The sequence below is a fragment of the Panicum virgatum genome, chromosome 7K (assembly GCF_016808335.1).
Source record: "Panicum virgatum strain AP13 chromosome 7K, P.virgatum_v5, whole genome shotgun sequence".
Lineage (NCBI taxonomy): Eukaryota > Viridiplantae > Streptophyta > Magnoliopsida > Poales > Poaceae > Panicum > Panicum virgatum.
Window position 1 is genome coordinate 710,001 of NC_053142.1, and position 21,624 is coordinate 731,624.

Below are 21,624 nucleotides of genomic sequence, written 5' to 3' on the forward strand. Positions count from 1 at the left end.
GTCTGCCGTCGACCCGCCGCTACAGCCCACCCTAGCTCAAGCCCCGACCACCACAAGGTAGCTCTCGAGGACCTGATGCCGATAGGCTAGACCCCGCCGCCGGCGAGCCTTCCCTCGCCGGGAATCGGCCGGAGCGCCGCCGCCCTATTCTGTCCACGGCGAAGGACCCGATTGCGGGCCTTTTAATCTGTCCAGGGGGTCCTCTGCAAGATTCTAGGGGGCCCTTCGTAAAGTTTTCTTTAAGTTTTGTTTTAAAATAGTGAAATTGAATATTCGATATAAAATCATAGAAAAATCAGAAAAATGCAAATCTAAATGTTTTGAGTTCCTAGAGTGTAGATCTATAACTTTTGTTACATAAAGTTTTTTATTTGATCACTGTATCTTGCTCTAGATTAAATACAAGTTAAATGGGTGTTTAATTAGATCTCTAGTACTGTCCTTTGGCCGGCCTCCATAATTGGGCAGTAGTTTACACATCTAAATATGAGCACTCTGTAAAAGTTTGAGGCCCAGAATTACTACCTACCTATAGGTTTTATTTAACTCTTATTTTATGCCTAGTTTAATGGATCTATTTATATCTCTGTTAATACTGCGCTTATGTACTTGAAATTTTTACTGAACGTCTACTTTGATGCATGTACGCTACAGAAAAAGTTTGGTAATTTTTTCTTAAGCAAATCAGGTCCAACCTATTTATAGCTTGGACAAACACACAAAATCAAAATATATTGTTAGGGATCTTAGAAAAAATCCAAATTAATTCCTGTGACCTCTAGTTAGTGTTAGAAACCTGTTAGAAAAGTTCGGACCCCTGCAACTGACCAGAACTACTTGTAGATTTTAGTTTTGCCATATGCTTAAAGGAATTGTGTAATTTTTCATGCCCAATAGGAAAATCTTTTAATGCTGAAATTTTTACTGTAGTCTGGGTACATATTTTCACACATCCAATAAAAGTTTCGAGGACAGTACTTAAGTCAAACTCTCAGTATGATTTTAGTTTGGTTTAATAGGCTACAATTTATTTTATTTTTCATAATTAGTATACTGCACCAAATGGGTTGAAATTTTTACAGTAAATCCATGTTTAAGTAGGGCACCTTGTATTAAGTTTTCATGACCAGAAAAGATGTAGAAGTCAAGTTGCACATTTAACCAAATTAATACAATTAAAGTCAATAATAACCTCTATAATTAATTAAAGAGTTAAAGAAAACCAACCCAGCTCATTTTTGTGAGTTAAATCAGATTTAATTATACCCTATAAATGATTGCCCAGTAAGAAAAAGAAATGAGGTAACTCACTCTCAACTAAGGGTACGCTTGGTAACACGATAGGGAAGGGATAAATGCTAAGACAACGAAATAACACATTCTTCTGCATTCATGTAGACTCGACGACACTCGCTGACGGCAACTACGAGCTAGTGCCGGCCAGCGAAGAGGAGAACCATGACGCTCACGTTGCGTGGACCGAGGCTACCGAAGATCCGGGCCAACGTCCAGAAGTTTTCGCTCCCGAACCCGGAGCATCACCTACTAATTTTAACTTTATGCAGATTACCGTTTTATATATATATCTTTCTTGTGCATTTATGTTATAGGTTTTGTTTGGAACCCTAGTTGCATAATTCTAGGTACCGATGAGGTGAATCTAGTACGTGTCAGCCGCTAGTTGCTATGCTAATATTCCGGTAGAAGTCAAGTGATTTCCTGTCACTCGCGAGCTTATAGGAGTTGTATGCCTACTACATATTGCAATCATAAGGTCTGCGGGCGGGGCGATGTTATTTGTAGATGCCCCGTCGGTATAGAGAAAATGGTTAAGGCCGCAGTGTGTGATAGTGGTTGTTAAGCGTTTGAACGTACTAGCCACATACCGAGAAATATGGTAATCGGTAAGCTTAAGTACTTGATCCGCCTGGCAAGTGGACACGCTACCACCATCTCTGAACTGGGTTCACATGCGCGCACATGCGGGTGCAGAGTCTTCGTACTATGTAGTCGCGGATGGTGGCCCCGATCCACGACCCGGAAAGAATGGGAAAATATTGCACGTGTGACTCTGGGAGTAACCACGTGATGTGTGCGCTAGGTTTGCCTTGCAAGGTTAAGAAACTCGATTCGAATCGTCCGCTTCTCGCGGCTAATGGGACTGCTGAACACTTCTGTCACATAGAGTAAGAAGTGGAAGATGATGATGATGAAAATGTTGGATGATGGAAATAATTATTTGTATCACCATGAATGCTTAGATAGGTGCTCATCTAGACTGGTTAAGCTATACTTGAGTCTGAAAGCTAAAAGTTGAAAGTAGGGTTTCACTATTAGTCGCTTTTCGGCAAAACCAACCCCACTCGCCAAAAGCCTTGCATGTCTAGTTAAGAGGGCTAAATATACTCTTAGTCGGGGAAGCCTTGCTGAGTATTAGTATACTTAGCCTTGCTTGTGGATCAATTTGTGTTTCCAGGGGATATATTTAGTGAGCAGATTGCGGGTGTGACTTGGCCGTGCAAGCTACCGCCCGGATGGACCGTGGAGTGGAACCCATCTCCGGCCGATGAAGAAGATACCGAGTGATGTCATATGCAGGCTTCATCATGACAATTGTATCGTCGTTAGTCGTAGTTGTTTACTTTTCTGCTGTACAATACTCTGAAACTACTTTAAATTTGAACCTGATCTGTAATATTTGAACTTGGAGAATCTGTCATGCACTCATCCTTGTGAAAATGGTGTACTCTCTGGACTCGCCTTCATGTGATTTTTATGTTGCTTTATTCGGTCCTGAATTACGTGGTTTTATCGGGAGTTTACCCGACTGGACTGCCTGGTCAAATCGGGCGGTTCTGCCACAGTTGGTACCAGAGCTATAAAGCATACACCAGAGTAGACGACAACCCTTTCCTAAGGGATTTCACCACACAAAGCTTTTCCGAAGTAGGTTGGTGCGTTAAGGAATGTGCTAGATCGTAAAGCCCTAGGGTGAGTAGTAATTATGGGTAGTACATAATAGGTGGCTATTTAAGTATGGTTATTATTAACTGACTTCCACCATATTCATTCAGTACTTTAGATTTCTGTAACGACACACCTACGCCAAGGTAAGACGGTAAGGATCCTCAGTCAACTAAGAGAGTTTGACCTTCTCAGCGGTGATGCGAACCGAACACTGTTCTCAAGCAGTGGCTTACTTGAGGTGCTACCAGTATAACCACCATCAATTGGTTATACTGGGAGTAAAAGTATGCTCAGTCAACTGAGGGAGTTTGACCTTCCCGTCGGTGATGCGAACCGAACGCTGTCCTCAAGCAGTGGCTTACTTGAGGTGCTGCCAATGTACCAACTATTAGTTTGTTATATTGGGAGTAAAGTTACCGTGAATACGATTAGCGTATGAGCACTGTCCATGCAGTGTTGAACGCATGGATGCCGCTTCTATAGTGAGCGGTAATGTATGGGGACGCTTTCATGAGTGCTAGCATGAAAGGTTCAATGAATATATATATGCTGTCAATCTTCTGCAGGTACACTAACCGCGCTTACGTAGACTTAAGATCGGCTAGAAATCGACTAGATATATATAGGGAGAGCCGTACATTTGTGCCATGCCACTGGCGCTTATGATAGGAGAAAAGGTTCGGCAGGAAGGAGGGGAGATAGTTGCCGGCTTGCTGGGAATGGATTGGAATGGACAACCTAAACTCTATTGATGGACTACCCTCTCAAATCCAGCCTACTAAAACTGATGTGACCTTAGGCTATCTCCAACCATTCCCCCCATCCAACTCTTTACTATCTCCCCCTAAAAGATTCCTCCCCTATAAATCCTCCTCTCCAACTATTCCCCCTATCCACTCCCCCTATACTAACTACCATCCATTTTTATTTATTTTCACTCAAATTCCAACGGAACATATTTGAACTGTACGCAAACCGTATTTGTATGATGAACAGTGCATTTGCGATTCGTCCAGAATCGGTGGACGAATGTATGGTTTGGCCGAACTAATAAATTTTTTAAAAATCGTTATGCAAGTTTAAATTTTGTTATATAACTCAGTGGACGATATGTGAACGGTATGCGCACGATAAGAAATGCTCAATGAGAAAAGCTAAGTATGAAAGAGTATTAACATTCCCAGTTACCCATGTCATACCTCATTCCAGAATTGTAGCAAAAAACAAAATTTTCAGATACAAGAGATTCAACAAAGTTCCATAGAAATGATTCAACAAAATTTTCAGATACAGAGATTCAACAAAATTTTAAATGAAATTTTCAGTTACAGACATGATAGATATCAACCAACGCTGCTCACAGCAACATTATACCACGGTATATCATATCAAACAAGATAAAAATAAATGAAAGAGAGCAATATTGAGATGGTTAAGATACAATACCATAAACCCAACGTATGGACAACAGAGGCATTATGTTTGTCGGCTGAAAAACGAACACTACATCCAATTCCATCCTTGCATCACCGTGCATCAACACTAAAATGGTTACGAGTTCAGCGTCTGTACAAAGAATAACAGTGGAACGTCTGACAAATGCAAAGAACAAAGCCAACGATTTCTGGAACAGACTCCTACGTGCAGTATCTAGCATTTTTCATCTACTTTTTTTGAGCTATTGTTTTCTGGTAGCGACGTATACACAGATATGGAGGTAGTATTCAGGGTTCCTCAAGTTGTTGGCGACCCAGAGGAACGGGATGTCCATGTCCAGTTCGATGCCCTGCCTAACAATAGATTAAATTGATCAGAGCCAGCAGGGTATATGGGCATATCTTAACATGGCATCTGTTAATTGCTATGTAATTTTGACATGTAGGTTGAAGCTATGAAAGTTACGTAAGCATGGATTATCATATCAATTCCTGGTCGGTGTGGGAATTTTCAAGTGGGAATTTTCAATCACAAATTCCAGTAGAAAGTCCAGAGCAAAAGAGCATACATGGTTTGCCAGATCCAGGAGATTCTGGCTCATCAGAACTTGTTGACGTTGACGCTCTGTGGAGGCTGTTCGTACTAATCCATCCTCCTCAAATGGTCCAAGCTTAAGCCTGGTGGAGATATTCTTATACCTATCTAAGTTACCTAATAACAAATCACACAATAGCAGTGAAAATGTGGCACTAAAGGCATTCTGAGCATTTGACCATTCAGAGATGGTAACGATATTACTTAGAAATAGGGGGCAATATGGAAAAGAAATGGTAACGATATTACTTAATAATATCTCTATTTTTGCTTCATGCTTCTTCACAGGTAGCTACACACTTAGAATAATTGCAGCAATGCTGCTATAGCCATTATTTCATATCAGAATTCAGAGACAATGAAACTCGTATAGTGCCTACACTTTATAGTTGTGACACAATGTTAATTAAGTATGTTTTAATGAAATTGTATCATACAGTCATTCTCCAGAGCTTAACACTGGAAATGCTTAAGTTAGACAAAAAAAAATGCAAAACTAAAATCAATAATTGCCGGTTGATTTAGCATACGTTGCCTACAAGGTGAAATATGCGCTCACCATGGCAACATATAGAAAAAACATAGAAAAGAGGTGGGGTTCTTACCCTTAGCTAAAGTAAAGTCCATACAATTAGTCCCTCTGAACAATAACTGAACATACACAAATATGAATCAAATCAATTTCCAAGTGGGTTGAACTCATATCAGATAAAAAAATGGAAGGTTACGTTAACCCTAAACAATACAGCAAACATGTTAACCTAAACAATACAGCAAACATGGGAACAATACTGTGCCAGCTAAAATAAACAGAAGAATTGTACATTTCCTAACTAAAAATAATATTAAAGCATCTATAAATAATATAACTGCTTCGTTTGAGTCAACAAAAACTCAGATCAGCAGAAAAAATAAAAATAGCTAGATTATTATTTAAATGTTTGGGCTGACCATATTGAAATTGCTTACCAAATATTATTAAATTACTACATCAATACTACTCAAATACCTATTCAACATTGTTAAACTACTTCTTTACTGCACAAGAATGTGACATGACTGCTAAAAATACCCTAAAAAGGGCTAATGCCAATGTGCACTATTAGCTGCAGTTTTACAGGGGGTGTGCCATGGATAAAAAAGGGACGAGTAGGCTGGCTATATGATTTGTATAGAAAAAGAAAATAATGTTGTATAGTTTAACAACCATACATTAGTTTTGTGTACAAATCAGGAAGCTCACGCTTAAAATAAAGGTAGGACGATTTGAATTAAATTAATCCATGCACTCATGATTCGTTAGCTAGAGAGCCTATTATCCCTTCATATAGGAAAATGGAGGAGCATGTCTATGAAAGGAGCAACGTATGGGATCAAGTAGGAAAGCTCCTATTTCTCTATGAACAATAGTTCTAAAGAACTTGCTTTTAGATCTAGTAGGAATGCTGCTATCTTTACAACACCTGCACGCGGTAAAAAAATAAACTAGAGTCAAGGCATAATTCCATCAAAATGAACAATAAATTGTGTTAACAAGCTTGTGTCAAGATTAATTTGGCCGTAATCTATGGTGAAAACAATTTACTCCATTGCTGCTAACTAACACAAGACTCGTGATCTCACAAAAAACACCCACCCACGCACACATGGCGCATAGCTCGATAGCCAAATTCACTAATCCCTGACTACGACAACCTCCCTCAATCTCTCTCATCGCAAAAGGAAATGAGAAAACACTCCTGCTAAGCAATTTCCTGTAGAACAATGAAACCCTTGGGGACCAGATACTGTTAGAGTATATTTGGTAGTTTAGATATTGTATCCGGACTGCCATACATATTCGGTGGGGTTGCCTTGCACCCCAAGTCTTGTACTCTTATATATACCAGCCGAGGTCTCAAGCTAATAACAATCCATCCATTATACCAATCCTACTTTCCTACATGGTATCACGAGACTAGGGTTCATAATCCTAGACCTAGCTTCCGCCGCCGTCGCCACCGCCGCGCGCCCCCGGGGAGATCCATCTCCGCCGGGGGCAGCGCCCTCTTAGATGTGCAGCCGGTCCCTCTGACCGCTGTGTTCGTCATCGTCCTCAAGTTTGCGGTGGATCCATCTGATCCCGCCGCCTGTCGTCGTGTCGTCAAGCTCTAGCAGATCGAAACCTCATCGTTGTGCCGCCGGTCGCACCCCTCCTTCACGCCGCCGGCTGGGCACTCCCTTCCGCGCAGTCGTCGTGGTGGCGGCTGCACTCCTCGCCGCCGATGCAGCGCGCCACCGTGGTGGTGGCCGCACCCTTAGTCGTGGTGGAGGAGGTCTGGACGGGTCCTCTTCGCCGGTGGCCGTCGCTCCGTCCTATCCGCGTCGCTCCACCGTCGCTTCGCCTGATCCGCGCCACCCCGTCGTCCGCCCACGGACCATCGCCCTGTCGCCTTCCTGATCGGTTGCTGCTGTTGTTTTTCTTTTTCCCGATCTGTGATCGGGTTTGCGTCCCCATCGCCCACCGCCGTCGACTCGCGCATCATCGACATCGGCTTCGACAACACCGACTTCCTCATCTCCTTCGACTGTGTTGCCGGCGTGGCCTGCGGCGTAACCGGAACGCCAGCCTGTGCCGCGCCCCTTCATCTGCACGTCGACCTACGTCGGCTCGTCTTCGCCACCACCGATCGGGAGGCTCCACCTTCGACATCGCCTTCACCATCGTTGTTTTCGCCTCGCATGCCGTCGGCCTGATCAACCGATCGCGCGAACCACCCTCCTGAGACGTTTGTCGTCTATCGCGCGATGCTTCGCCAAGCAAGAGGGCTTCCGTTGCGACGCCTCCTCGGGCAGCAGCGTCGCCGCCTATCGTCGTCCTCGCCGTTGCATCTACGTGTTGTCGACTCTATCGGTGCACGTCTTTCGTGCATGGTCTTCGTCAAACTGTACGAGTTCTTCGCCGTCTCCCTCGAGCACCGCCGCCGCGTCATCAGGATCACTCGGCCTTGTGCTAGAAAGTTTGGATTCCCCTCATCGCTTCGTCTAGCACAACCACGTCGCCAGCGTCGCCATCTCGTCCTCGACTACTTCGTCTACTCCAGCAACAGCAGGCGTTGGCGTCTTCTACCTCGCCTTCTTCTGCGCCTGCGACCGCCATGGAGGCCTTCTCTGCTGGTCCATCGGCGACGGCGTCTGGTTGTGCATCCTCCCTTGCACGTCCGGTATTGGCAACACCGGTGCGTGCCCATCGTCCCCGATGCGTTCCCGAGCCTGGCAAACTCCGGCATGTGTCGCCCGATGGCCTGACTGCATCGACTTTGGCATCGCTCCCTCTACGACTGCCTCGACGCGTCGCCATCTTCGTCTCCGGCGTCTTCTCCATTACGCCACCACCATGGCGCCTCCTCGTGCGCCCGCGGCTTCATGTGCGGCTTCCTCGTCTTCGGCAATCTCAACAGCTCTACGTCGACCACAGCTACTCTACGCACGGCATCTTCGACCATGGCTCCTTCAGCTCGGCTATCTCGACATCAGCACAAAGGGCTACCATCCGCATGAGTTTCTCGCCTGTTCTCTCTAGTCGCAGCATCCGCATTGCGCCGACGCTACAACTGCGGGGGGATGTCAGTCCGTCGGTTCCTACCTTCGGCTTCTCCTCCAGTCTCACCGTCTGCAGTGCTCCCGCTATGACTGCAGGGTGATGTTAGAGTATATTTGGTAGTTTAGATATTGTATCCGGACTGCCATACATATCCGGTGGGGTTGCCTTGCACCCCAAGTCTTGTACTCTTATATATACCTGCCGAGGTCTCAAGCTAATAACAATCCATCCATTATACCAATCCTACTTTCCTACATATACGAATTACAAAAGTGTTCATGGAAAAACCCATAGATCCCGAGAAAAAATACACCACACTAACCATCAATTACTCAAACAATCGACCAACACACGAGGTCGCTTTAGACAACTAGGTCGGATGAGGGATGGGGAATATGGGGGAAGAAAATCCTAACCTAATCTTGAGCGCGTGGCTGAGGCAGTTGACGGCATCGATGAAGTTGCGTGCTGCTGGAACTCGAAGGGCAGCCACGGTACTCCCAGAGCTGCGAGATTCTCACTAGGACCCCCCGCTTCCTGGGTCCGACTCACGAGGCCTCTGCCACCAGTGGTCCTTGTTGGGTGCAAGATTCTACCAGAGTTGCCGCATCCTCCCCGATGTTCCCGCCCATGAAGAGAAGCGGTCGTCTCCCATCGCGCCGCCTTGCTTCACGACGCGAGGCTGGGTTGAGGGCATGGACAGATCCGTGCAGAGCTCCGCCTCCCATCGTCGCCGCCGCCACGACGAGATCTGTTGGCGATGGCTACAAGTACTAGACGCCTCGCCGGCAACACGCGTTGGGCGCGCTCCTGGATCTACCACCGCGCTGCCGACCACCCACGCCCACAACCTCACCGGAACGCCCGCCGCCCCCGCCCCCGCCAACAAGATCTACCACCGCCTCCTCACCCACCTCGCTCCCCGGCTCCAGCTTCGTCGATCCGGGCACCCGCGGGGCCACCAAACGGCCTGCTTTCCCGCCTCCCTCGCCCCCGGTTTCGCTCCTAGCGCGCGAAAGCCCCCGCCTGCAACGACGGGCGCGTCCAGGGACGCCGAGCTCCACCCACATATGGGGAGATGAACGCGCTCACCAGACGTAGGGGGACGAAATGGGGGGCGCCGTTGGAGCGTTTACGGGGACTACTGTAGCCTTCACATGGGATGGGGGGTCGTTTTCGGGGAACCATTGAAGAACACCTAAATAAGCTATATACAACACACAGTGAGTGTTCCATTGAATTTGAGGTCGATGGACCTTATAAGATGAGTATTTTGATGTTATTACTGTTTTCCTTCTTCCTTCATGAAGTTACACATTCTCTTTTACATAAATGTTAAATTTGCTACAGTTTAAAAAATATTTATGACTAAAGAGTTAATGATATTTACATATAAAGAAGAGGAAAATAGTTTTTTTCCTTAGTTATATTTAATTCCAAAAGAGGTAGAAAATTAGGAATTTTGTGGTCTTCAAGGGTAAGGAAATCACCATTTGTTTAACGGCGCTATCGACTTCACCACGTATTACCATTATTATTTCTTATAAAATATTTATAAACAAGTAACAGAGTTAATTGAACAAACTACAAGTAACATGATTAATTCAACAAATTCCTAATTACACATAGCGGTATAATTTCTGTCGCACGGTTGAATTTGATTTAAAAAAATACCAAACCACATTAGACTTTCGGACACGTTAAATGAACCAATGGTCTGATGGCCAGCACCAGACCAGATGGGACATTGCAAATGGATTCCCCGTCTCCTGTCTGATTTTGGCAGGCTAATGGCGTGCAGCTCAATGGTGTAGGATAGCCAACCTGACACGCCACGGAAGGCTGAAATGTCTTCCAACCACGTGCCATGGTGCATGCGTGTTCCTGCTCCCACGTGGCAGGGTAAAGTACGCCACTATTGATACTAGCTGAACCAGATGTGCTCCGGTCAGGGCCAGAATTTTTGTTCGTATCCCCGTCTCTTCTCTTTTTCTTTTGCGCGATCTGAACCAGATGCTGCATTATAACTCACCCGCTCCTCTCGCTCTCACTCCCGCTCCCCTCGCTCTCACCTCCCCCCGCTCTCACTCCCACTCTCACGCTCACTCTTCTACTCTTGTAAGCTCTCTCTCTTTTACTCCTCTCCCTATTCACTCCTCTCGCTCTCATTTTTGTAGACCAAATAGCATTGCTCTCCCTCTTGCTTATTCTCATTGCTCTAGTTATAGAACACCAAACTAGGAAAGCGCAGGTGAGTTCAATTAAATATTCTTCTTACCTTCCACTCTTATTTTTCTTAAGTAAAATCTAAATTTTTAATGGTATTAGCATCTTTCTTCATATACATCTATAATTTGCATATAATTAATTGGGTCGGATCACGTTTTGTAGGCCACACCACACAGTCATGTCTGGAGGTCACGCTGTAGCGAAACTTTATTTCAACTGCGGTCAATGTGGAGCAACCATATCTGATGGGGCTTTTTCGGTTATAATTTCTTTTTACTTCGCCAATCATTTTTCTCTTAGCATTATAGTTCTGTCTTTCTATTGACATCATTTTCTTTTTCATTTTTATTTTTTATCAGTGTGACAAAATATTTTCTATGGAAAAAAGCTGTCAACGTTTACTTTGTTGTACATGCGCACAATTTTACGAGAATCACTTCAAACATGATATTTATCGAGCATGTAATCTCGATAATATTATTTCAACTGGTACGTTTGTTTGCACTTTTAAGGGATGTGCCCAAGATATACCTGCACCACAGTATAATGATCATCAGAGGATATGCCCGTACAAAAGACTTGCGTGTCCAATATGTAATCAAAGATTCGACTCGATGTCACTGAAGTCACATCTTCTAAGACAATATCAGTTTAACCATTACCAGCTTAATTATGGTTATCTCAACACTGCCCTAAACATCTCCAATGATAAAAGGTGTGTTTTTAGCGGTACAGAGGAAGACTTTATTTTCTTCATTGCAGGCGCAACCCTTTATTTTGTCTGGCTTGGTGCATCAGCTGCTGCTTCGTCTCAAGCGTCTGCTTCTTCATCAGCGCCTGCAAATATCCGACTGATGGCGTCTCTGGTCACAGCTCAGACCCTACAGGATTGTGGGTTGTACACAGATCCACCGCTACCGAGGTGTACTGATGTTGTTCGTCTCATTAGCTTCAGACATATCACCGCAGAAAATTTTAAGATTTCTGTACTGATAGATTAGTTGTTTGTGTTATCTTTATTTATCTATCGGATTAATTTAAATTGGTAGTTTGTTTATCTGTCGGATGAACTTAAATTTAAAAGTACACAGATCCACCGCTACCGAGGTGTACTGATGTTGTTCGTCTCATTAGCTTCAGACATATCACCGAAGAAAATAATTTTAAGATTTTTCTGTATTACAAATCACCGCAGAAACTTAAATTTAAATTTAAGTTCATCCGACAGATAAAAAAACCACCAATTTAAATTTATCCGATAGATAAATAAAGACAACACATAAATAACTAATCTATCAATACATAAATCTTAAAATTATTTTCTGCGGTAATATGTCTGAAGCTAATGAGACGAACAACATCAGTACACCTCGGTAGCGGTGAATCTATGTACAACCCACAATCCTGCAGGATCTGAGCTGCGACCAGAGACGCCATCAATCGGATATTTGCAGGCGCTGATGAAAAAGTAGACGATTGAGACGAAGCAGCAGCTGATGCACCAAGCCAGACAAAATAAAAGGTTGTGCCTGCAATGAAGAACACAAAGTCTTCCTCTCTACCGCTAAAAACACACATTCTATCATTAGAGATGTTAAGACCAGTATTGAGATAACCATAATTAAGCTAGTAATGGTTGAACTGATGTTGTCTCAGAAGATGTGACCTCAGTGATATCGAGGCGAATCCTTGATTACATATTAGACATGCAAGTCTTTTGTACGGTCACATCCTCTGATGATCACTATACTGTGGTGCAGGTATATCTTGGGCACATTCCTCAAAAGTGCAAACAAACGTACCAGTTGAAATGATATTATCGAGATTACGTGCTCGATAAACATCTTGTTTGAAGTGATTCTCGTGATATTATGCGCATGTACAACAAAGTAGACGTTGACAGCTTTCTTCCACAGAAAATGTTTTGTCGCACTGATAAAAAATAAAAATGAAAAAAAAACGATGTCAATAGAAAGACAGAACTAGAATGCTAAGAGAAAATTGATTGGTGAAGTAAAAAAAATCGTAACTGAAAAAGCCCCATCAGATAGGGCTGCTCCACATTGACCGCAGTTGAAATAAAGCTTCGCTACAGCGTGACCTCCAGACATGACTGCGTGGTGTGGCCTACAAAACGTAATCCGACCCAATTGATTATATGCAAATTATAGATGTACATAAAGAAAGACGCTAACACCATTAAAAATTTAGATTTTGCCTAAGAAAAATAAGAGTGGAAGGTAAGAATAATATTTAACTGAACTCACCTGCGCTTTCCTAGTTTGGTGTTCTATAACTAGAGTTATGAGAATAAGAAAGAGGGAGGGCAATGCTATTCAGTCTACAAAAGTGAGAACGAGAGAAGTGAATAGGGAGAGGAGTAAAAGAGTGAGAGAGGCTACAGGAGTAGAAGAGTGAGAACGTAGGAGCGGGAGTGAGAGCGAGGGGAGGTGAGAGCGAGGGGAGCGGGAGTGAAAGTGAGAGGAGCGGGAGTGAAAGTGAGAGGAGCGGGAATGCATCATCTGGTTCAGACTGGCCAAAAGAAAAAGAGAAGAGACGGGGATACGAACAAAAATTCTAGCCCTGACCGGAGCACATCTGGTTCAGCTAGTATCAACAGTGGCGTACTTTACCCTGCCACGTCGGAGCAAGAACACGCATGCACCATGGTGCGTAGTTGGGAGACTTTTCAACCTTCCATGGCGCATCAGGTTGGCTGTCCTTCACCATTGAGCCGCACGCCATCAGCCTGCCAGAATCAGACTGGAAACGAGGAATCCATCTGCAATGTTGCAACGTCACATCTGGTCTGGTGCTGGCCATCAGACCATTAGCTCATTTAACGTGTCCGAAAATCTAATGTGGTCTGGTATTTTTTTAAATCAAATTCAACTATGACAGAAATTATACCGCTATGTGTAATTAGGAGTTTGTTGAATTGATCATGTTATTTGTAGTTTGTTCAATTAACTCTGTTACTTGTTTATAAATATTTTATAAAAAATAATAATTGTAATGCGTGGTGAAGTCGATAGCGCCGTTAAACAAATGGTGATTTCCTTACCTCTAAAGACCACAAAATTCCTGATTTTCTATACTTCTTTTGAAAAAAAAACTTATTTTCCTCTTCTTTATATGTAAATATCATTAACTCTTCAGTCATTAATATTTTTTAAACCGTAGAAAACTTAACATTTATGTAAAAGAGAATGTGTAACTTCATGAAGAAAAAAGGGAAACAGTAATAACATCAAAATACTCACCTTGTAAGGTCCATCGACCTCAAATTCAATGGAACACTCACCGTGTGTTGTATATAGCTTATTTACTGGGTCTTTCAGTGTCTAGTAGAACAAAGAAACCAACTAATTAATGACATTATGATAGTTGATGAGAAGAATACAGAACTTGCAGAAGAACAAGACATGTATTTCTTACTTGATATTGATCATTAGTGTTATTTCTCGCAACATCAACATTAAGCATGACACAGGGATAAGATATTGTTAGCTTCTTCCCAACCCTGAAATATCACCAATAAGTGTTAAATTGATAACGAGTAGTCAAAGTTGTGCCTTGGAGAAAATCTGCACAGTAAACAAAGGCAACTACTTTGGGAAAGAGGTCATAATAATTGTTCAGTTTTAAGATGCAACAAATTCTTCTTCTGGAATTATGCTGATGTTATGCTTAAATCGCTTCCTGATAACCTAATGCCTCAACTCACTGATCAAATTACAAAAGAAGCAGCGCATGGTCAAAGGTTAGAAACCACAAGGATGAAAAGGCAATCAAGAAAGCACTACACTCAACTTAGGCAATCCGCAATCATAGAAATATCTGGGACATACTATACAGTCTTGAATTAGCTACAGAAGCTATATAAAAGTTTCATAATATTATGATAAAACAGCTTGATTTAAAATCAATTTTGATTGCTCTACTTTACTCACTTTGTCTTAAAAGTAAAGTTCTCTGGACAAGAACCAGGCAAAACACACCAAATGCCTTCTGTATCCAGTTCCAATGGCCTTCCAATTTTTTCTACAAGTATCCGAGCATTTTGGATAATCTTCGCACCAGTATATGTAACTACCCCAGCCATTTCCATAGAGTACCATCTTGCTCCCCTAAATCACAACAGATACATCATTATTACATAGCTAATATACTACAAGAAGACAAATGAAAACCATGTTGTAATTAAATTTTACGTACTTGCGCATGACATATCCATAAAAAGAATTCAATATGGACTTGTGAGCAAGTTGCAAAGAATCATATAGAACAACCATGTCCTGCAAAAGACAAGTGGGAGAAGGAAAACAGATAAGATGCCTGAAACATAAACAAGGTCTTATGATGTATAGTGCATAATTGAACCTGCGCTTCCTGAATTTTCATAGAATTTCCACTGGATTTAGCTTCTGCCAATTTTCCTTTCCATGTTTTGTTAAGACCTTTGTATTCATATCTTTTATCACGAAAGCTGGAATTATCAAATTAAGGAATATTTTAGAGCATGCCATCTAAATCATCAGTAGCAAAATAGAAAATGCTATGCATAGTCAGGGAGAGAGAGAACTGCAGTTTGCTACATGAAAACCTAGAATGTAGACAGACTGAATGTTAGAGCTCCCCACCTAGCCAACTCGACCATAAAACCCAGGTGTTATAGTGGGAGGGGTGGGAGCTTTTATCCATAGTCCATCATTCCCCCTACGGCGTGCGAGCCCGGCGTAGCCTGCAGCAGGTTCTAGTGCCCGGCGTAGCCCGCAGCAGGTCTCAGCACACGAAAGAGGCGCAGGGGAAATCGTGCAGCGGAAATGCGTGGCCAGGGGGGTTCGAACCTGGGACCTTGGCTCTGGTACTGTGTTAGAGCTCCCCACCTAGCCAACCCGACCATAAAACCCAGGTGTTATAGTGGGAGGGGTAGGGGCTTTTATCCATAGTCCATCACTGAAAACCAATGTTATCTCTATGCTATCAAAATTAAAAAGGAATGTGAATATAGTAAGCATTGGACTGACCTTCGTACTGTCTACATAGAATGAATTTTCACGCATGCATATTCCAGCTTCTCTAACTTCTGTAATTGGTTTATCAACTACTCTTTTGTGTGCCTGCATTATGACATAAGGAAATTCACCTAAGGCTCACCAAAAGAGAATTTATCCATGAGTTTAAAAACAGTACCTTTTGGCAGTATTTCTTTAAACGATCCTTTAGTTTAAGTAAATGTTCAGGTTTTGAGAGGTCAAGAAAAGGCTTTGAAGATGCGATACCACCAGATTGAATCAGCTCTGACTCAATTTGCCTCTTTATGTGATAATAGTCACTACAAAACATAATAGACATTGGGTGGGCGCTGTGCTTGCGGTGGCTCTGGTTACAGAAAACAGACTCGTCTAGACCGTGGGCTGGGCTCCCAGTCCAGGTCCCCTGGAAAGCTCACGCTCTATTTCAGGCTGCAGTCGACACTTTTGTGGGGGATGGGACCTCCACTAGATTTTGGATTGACCGGTGGCTACAAGGCAAGACCCTAGCTGAATGGGCTCCTAATCTTGTCAGTGTGATCCCTGCAAAGATTGCAAAGACGCGTACAGTGAGTCAGGAACTCTCTAACAGGAGATGGGTGGAAGATATCCAAGGAGCGTTAACTGTACAGGTTATTACGGAATACCTGCTTGTCTGGGATTTGGTCGATGGAATAATGCTTCAACCCGACATTCCGGACCAACATCGCTGGAAGCTCTCCTCCTCCGGCTCATACAACTGCAAGTCGGCCTATAACTCCATGTTTACTGGGATCATCGGTTTTGCCCCTTGGAAGCGGGTTTGGAAAAGTTGGGCACCTCCGAACTGCAGGTTCTTTGTCTGGTTGGCCATTAACAACAAGTGCTGGACGTCCGATCGATTGGCGAAGCAAGGCCTACCCCACCAGTCGGCCTGCCCCTTCTGCGACCAGGCCGGAGAGACCATTAATCACATTTTGTCCGCTTGTGTATTTTCCACGGAGGTGTGGACAGTAGTGTTAACTAAACTCCGACTGAATGCTGCACCTCCTATCCCCTCGAGCCGCTTCTTTTCTTGGTGGAAGAAGGCTGCTGTTTCTATCGACAAAGGGCTGAGAAAGGGCTTCAATTCCCTGGTAATTCTAGTCACTTGGGAGTTGTGGAAACACAGGAACACATGTGTTTTTGATGGATGCCGACCTCAGGTGCAAAAAGTGCCAGCCCAGGTGGCCGCTGAGGGGTACATGTGGGGTTTAGCTGGAGCCTCCGGTCTGCAAGAGCTCCTTCTAAGGAGTGCGCAGGGCCCGTAAATGCTAGGTGGCTGTTTCTGTTTGGTTGTTTGTCTGTTGTTAGAGGGTTGAGTTAGCGTTGGTTTGTGTTGGGGGGTGTTGGCTCTTCCCCTTGTTTCCGTTGTTGTTTTTTTTCTATCTTAATGAAATGACACGCAGCTCTCCTGTGCGTAGTTCGAAAAAAATAATAGCATTAGATCAGAAAATTCATCAAATTTCAGATTACATAAATTTGTAGAACGTACTTCTTTTTTTCCATGTAGGTCTCCCCGCGCCAGACCCATTCAAGCTTTCTGAGGCAATTTTTGCCAGGTCGATTGAAATCACATGTTGTGCAGTCCACATCTGTAACTATAGATGGTGGCTGCAAACAAGAAGCAGAAAAAAGTTCATTTGATTGACATAAGCATGTCAATGCATAATATGATGGTACAACTTAGAAGATAGAAGAAATTAAATCGCCTCATGGAATAGATTAATTGATTCAAAGAGGCCTTAGTTGTCCCTATAGCAGTTATCAACTTCCATCAATACTTGCACTGTTACACATGCAATCTACTGAGTTGCCTGTTGAAATATGGCCACATGCTCAGCATTTCCTGACAGCTTAAGCTTTGGGCAAATTGGTTTGTGTGCAAAACTCAGTACAATTATTGGAGATGAAGGTATTGAGTAAAAGGCGCACAAATGTTTGTTTTATCCAATATTAAAAAAATTTGGCACAAGGTTAACTAGGCAAGGCATGCACTTGTGGCCCTGGCACCCCTTGCGCTGAAGCAACCTTGTCAACTTGTCGTTGACAGCAGTGTGTAATATCTAGATTAGATTAGATTAGATTCTAATGTTACGATTAAGAATGGAGGCTGAAATATAGGATGGATTAACCAGCCCCAAATGGGGATATATATAGTACATGAGCACCGGCACCCAAACCCTAGACAATAGGAAAAGACTAAACTACCCTTGACTCATATACTCTAACACCCCCTCTCAAATGCAACGTGAATGCAATGTCGTTGCATTTGGAGAGTTGATACTAAGCACTAGACTAAACATAAGCACTAGACTCAAACATAAACATGAAATTGATACATCCAAAGTCCGAAATCAAAGATGTCACCAAAGCATGCAACTCTTGAACTTGTCGATGTAGAAAATGCTCCTCCACAAGAGGGTATTGCCTTCACAACCGTACTTCAGCAAATACCACAAGTCTTCACAAACCAGTACGTCGACTCTTCAAACATGAATCTTGCTTTGGAGACTTTGAACTTGACAAGAATAGTGAGATGTGTCAAACCAGCCAAAGATAGAAAGCACCACTGCAAGACAGCAAGTGGTGAGACAGGAATGTGATGACGACAAATAGACGGCCATTGATCATGACGTGGAGCAAAACGGCTCTGAAAGGGACCAAGAGGGCATTGCCGCACCACAATGATGATGACGAGATTAGCTAAATCGATGGGACTCAGCTAACCATAAAAAAAAGATCGACTGATCTGACAATGAATTTGTGGACTCGCACGGCATTGACGAACTGGATGTATGCAATTGGACTTGGATAGACACTAGCATTGGTGGACACACTGGAATTGGGACGACGGAGATGCTAGCTGGACATGAGACAAAAGACTCTAATATAGCAGATACTAGCAGGCAGCAGCAAGCAGCAGCGATATGGCAGCAGCAGGACAAAATATGGAGATGAACTAGAAGCAATTGGCCAACACAAGAATACAAGGTGATGCAAAACAGAGACGTGCAGCACAGAGCCGCACAAACACCCCATGTCCGCACTGCAAAAGCCCCAATGGGAGGCAAGGAAGAAGACCCAGGTGGGCAGCAGCAGCACACAAGAGACAGCCAGCAAGTTCCTCAGTCATAGCAGGAAGATGCAGCACGCAAGAGACGGGCGGGCAGCCGCGACGGGCGGATGCAGCAGAGGACGTGCTGCTGCCACGGGAGGCAGGAGATGGCCGCAACGAGCTGATTCGCGACGGGCGGGCGGGCGACAGCGGCGCCGCGGATCCACGCCGGGACGAGCCGCAACGGGGAGAGGAAGACGAGCTGCGACGTGCAGCTCCCCCTCTCGCGGACAAAGCAGACGAGCAGGGACGGCACGGACGGAGCGGACGGCCGGACGGACGCGCGCGGGCGGCGCGGACGGCTCCGCGATGGCGGCCCAGAAGGGGGCCGCGACGGCAGCGCAGGAGGCCGCGACGGCCGACGAGCAGCAGCAGAGGAGGCCACGACAGGCCGCGACGGGTGGCTGCGACGCTACGGGCCGCGTGCACGGCGACGGGCCGCGCAAGAACGGCCGCGACGGGCCGAGTGGACGGCGGCAGCGACGGGCTGCGCTGACCGCGAGGATGAAGACGGCCGGATCCGCCCGACGGGCTGACGACGATGCGGAGCAGAGGAGCGGACGGACGGCTCCGCGGGAAGATGTGCTGCTGCTGCTATGCCGCAGGGGAGGGCCGGCGACGACTGGGCACCCTCGATCTGCGGCCGGGAAAGCCAAATCAAGGCCCGGCGGCGCTCGATCTGCGCTCGGGGATGACGAATCGAGGTCCGGCGGCAGCCGGAGGTTGAGGATGGACGGCGACTTCTCCGCGACAGGCGGACAGCTGCTGCTGCGACTCAACTACTAAAAAAAACAGAGAAATGGGTTTGGGGCTGGAGGAAGATGCCGCCCCCAGGAGCAAGATGAAGCTCCCAAGGGCAGCGCAGCGGGATGACGAAGGGTGGCGGCGCCGGATCTACACAACCTGGAGCTCTGATTCCATGTTACGATTAAGAATGGAGGCTGAAATATAGGATGGATTAACCAGCCCCAAATGGGGATATATATAGTACATGAGCACCCAAACCCTAGACAATAGGAAAAGATTAAACTACCCTTGACTCATATACTCTAACAGCTAAGAGTCCTGAAATGAGTGCTTTGCCTACATTCACCTAACAACTAAAGTTAGTGAGTGATTTTTTTTACAGAAGTTAGTGCGTGAAAATTAATAGTGCTTGATGAATTTTTGGCAATGCAGCAATTTAAACACTCCCTCACTTCTTTGTATTGTCTATATAACCCAGAATGACGCCTCAGTAAAACAACACTCAATGGACCATGGACATGAAGCATACAATCCTTTCAAACAGCTAAATAGCCAGAAACTACGGCGAGGAAAGCTAGGCCATGTATCTCACCAGATCACGCTCCTTTTAACTTCTTATATGACCACATCTGATATAAATCACTCAGAGGATACCAGGGAACTCACCACAACAGGAATGAATGTGTTTAGGTTAATGTCTGTGTCTGGTGGAACTTTAAATGTTCAGTAGCTGTTTTGATAATAATGTCACTTTATGTTAGTTTATGCGTAGTAAATAGGAGCATCTTTGTAATCATTCCTTTGTATATGCTCTCGGCAACCTCAAAAACAAAAATCTATTGACCTACTGGTTCTACAAACTAGGTTATACTTACACAGAATCAGAACGCATACAAATATAACATTAGACATATTATACTAAAGTACAAGGGAATACCTGGAGTCTATTTGTTAAAATGATATTTGGATACATTGCAGCAACATCAAGATGATAAATAAGAGGGCGCTCTTCACGTATTGGGTGATCTCGCAATGAAACAAGCTGTGAATTTGACAAAACAAAAAAGGTCACACAAGCTTCGTTCTTAAAAGATGCAAGATTTGATTAATGCAACTGATGCAACTACAACAGGGACATCCTTATATAACAAAATTAGAAAATAACAGCTATTCTTTGTATGTTGGCCAAGTACTCAAGTTACAAGGTTAAATAAATGTCTTAGTCAAATTGTCAAAACACAACAATTTGAAGCTGGAATATATTAGCCTCATTTTAGATAGATATTTTCATTTTATTGGTCCATTATGGTATTATATTTCCTTTACTTTGACATTTGATAGGCTGGACTTAAGAGTGAAGATCAAACTGTCTTGCTGGAAGCATCTAATACCTTTTGCTTTATGGCATCCTTGACTTCATCATAATTTGTGACAGAACCAATATCCAATTTTCCTTCTACAGAAATGGCATATTGCAGATCACGATCAAGATTTCCAATGAGTTGCTGAAAGAAGAATGTGGATCGTTAACATACTGAAGGTGCAACTAAAATTTCCCGTGCCAAATCCCATCAGTGCGCACAGATTCATACCCTAACCAACTCCAGAAAATGAATAATGAGTTACCTCATATGCTGATGGTTCAAGTTGGAACTTTGTGGGAAGATCAGATCTAAATACACCAGTTTCAAGACACTCAACATGACCACCAATATAGGTTTCACTTTCTAATAAACGGTTGTTGTAGAATTTTTCGAGATCAGCTTGGTGCTTGTTAGGACAAATGACATTACCCTTGAATGCCTGTACATTAAAACAAACTCATTTTAGCAAGCATCAGAATAATCAAAGGTAGACTGAAATAACTACAGTATTCATAGTCGTGCACATTCCCA

The 21,624-nt window shown here is 44.0% G+C and overlaps 1 long non-coding RNA gene and 1 pseudogene across 1 annotated transcript; both read right to left on the bottom strand.

The window, feature by feature from the left end:
• Nucleotides 1-4,390: 4,390 nt before the first annotated feature.
• Nucleotides 4,391-21,624, bottom strand: part of LOC120639486 — a 56,510-nt pseudogene continuing 39,276 nt past the window's right edge.
• On the bottom strand, nucleotides 15,520-16,031 carry LOC120639487. The gene is made up of 3 exons (XR_005661442.1): nucleotides 16,007-16,031; nucleotides 15,841-15,933; nucleotides 15,520-15,699 (listed from the first exon to the last, which is right to left on the bottom strand). It is a non-coding gene; the product is annotated as an uncharacterized LOC120639487 (long non-coding RNA).